Genomic DNA, 2,407 nt, shown 5'->3' with positions numbered 1-2,407 from the left:
TACTAGCAAGTTTAACTCGCTTGGGATCGGGAATTCTGACATAAGCCACACAATCCCAAGTTCAAAAATAAGACAAGTTGAGTTGTCTTTTCTTTAAAATCTCATAAAGACGTATTTTGTTTTTAGATTTTTGAACTATATTCAAAACATACAAAAAAATCAATATAATTTCCCCCATCAATAAGATGCAACACCAAAGTTAAGCATAATAGCAACAACTAGTTCAGTCAGAGTTATATTCCTTCTTTCAGTTTTTCCATTCATTTCAAACGAATATGGTGCAATCATTTCATGTATAATTCCTTTCAATTTATAAAACTCATTAAATAAACTAGAATCATACTCAGTTCCTCTATCACTACGGAACCTCTTAATCTTTCTACTAAATTGATTTTCCATTTCAGTTACAAAGATCATAAACATGTCAAGCGCTTCACTTTTATTTTTCATTAGATATTCAATAGTATAATCAGAACAAACGTTAATAAAAGTGATGAAATAACGTTTTCCGTTTCTAGTTAAAGTCTCACCAAGTTCACATATATTGGAGTGTATTAAATATAAAGGCTTAGACTCTCCAACTACTGATTTATGTGATCTCTTTGTTATTTTAGTTTTACTCCAAAAATAACATGTTTGTACACATGACAAAGTCTAGCATGCCAAATATTAAAATCACACAACATGTAAATAGAAGAAGACATTTTCTTAATTACAATATTTAATTTAAACATGTCATCAGTGTACCCTTTGCTAACAAAATTATCATATTTATAAATTGTGTACAAATTTTTCCCTATAGAGTAAGTAAACTCTACCTTATTTTCAGAAGAAAACTATAAATAGGATTTTTTTTTCTTACAGCAATTTGAAATTGTTTATCTAAAGTCATTCCTTCAGAGATGATCTCATGAGCTATCTTTTAAATTTCATGGGATTGAACCTCCACAAATCTGTCGTTTGATACTTGAGTTAGCGGCTCAGAGCATGATCATCAACAAGTCCATTAAGAATATATTTTTGGGTTAAATTTTTTTTATACTTTTTACATTTTTCAATTTATTTTTTTTTTTGATTAAATTTTTTTTGTCTCTTTAAATAAAATAGATTTTAGTTTTGGTCCCTGTAAACTTTTTTGTTTCGATTTCATCTCTGTAATATCAAAAAAAATTATTTTTGGTCCTTAACGTCAAGTGGACGTTATAAAAATGTTATTTTTGGTCGTTGTAAATATAACAGTTTTCAGTTTTAGTTCCTGAAAAATATTTGTTTGGATTTCATCCCTTCAATATCCAAAAACTTTATTTTTTATTTTTAACGTCAAATGAACGTTACTAAAAAGTGAGCCAACAATTAGAGAAAAACGTGGACCAATTGTAGCACTCCAATGAGAATATTAGTTTAAATATTAGAATAATTTGTATACTTATTTTTATTTGTTATTTAAATATTGTTTCAGTTAAATTTATTTAGAATAATTATTTAAATTGGTATTCTCATTGGAGTTTATATACTTATTTTATTAGAAATAAGTATACAAATTATTTTTATTTGTTATTTAAATATTGTTTTGGTTAAATTTGTTTAGAATAAATATTTAAATTTGTATTTCTATTGTAGTTTGTATTCTTATTTTATTAGAAATAAGTATATACAAATTATTTTATTTATTATTTAAATATTGTTTCGGTTAAATTTGTTTAGAATAACTATTTAAATTTGTATGCTTATTTCTAATAAAATAAGTATTCTAAACAAATTTAAATAGTTATTCTTATTTATTTAACCGAAAGAATATCTAAACAACAAATAAAAATAAGTATACAAATTATTCTAATATTTAAATTAATATTCTCATTGGAGTGTTACAATTAGCCTACATTTTTCTCTATTTGTCGGCTCACGTTTTTGTAACGTCCATTTGACGTTAATGACCAAAAATAAAGTTTTTGGATATTGTAGGGATGAAATCCAAACAAATATTTTTCAAAGACTAAAACTGAAAACTATTATATTTATAGGGACTAAAAACACATGTAAACGTCTGGTCCACGTTTTCTTTTGTCAGTTAACATTTTTGTAACGTCCACTTGATGTTAAGGAACAAAAATAAAATTTTCTAATATTACATGAATAAAATCCAAACAAAAATTTTATAGGGATTAAAACTAAAAATTGTTATATTTATAGGAACTAAAAATATATTTAAACATTTTTTTTTATATTTTTTTTCAATTTCCATTCAATTTTTTTTTTCCAATGGGTAGCAGAGGAGCTAAAACAATGGAGAATGTTCTCAAGTGTATATATAGTATAGTTTAGTTTAATATATGTATAGTATAGTTTAGTATATATATATATATATATATATATATATATATATATATATATATATATATATAAAAAA

Source organism: Cicer arietinum, chromosome 5 (genome assembly GCF_000331145.2).
Source record: "Cicer arietinum cultivar CDC Frontier isolate Library 1 chromosome 5, Cicar.CDCFrontier_v2.0, whole genome shotgun sequence".
Classification (NCBI taxonomy): domain Eukaryota; kingdom Viridiplantae; phylum Streptophyta; class Magnoliopsida; order Fabales; family Fabaceae; genus Cicer; species Cicer arietinum.
This window is presented reverse-complemented; position numbering follows the sequence as displayed.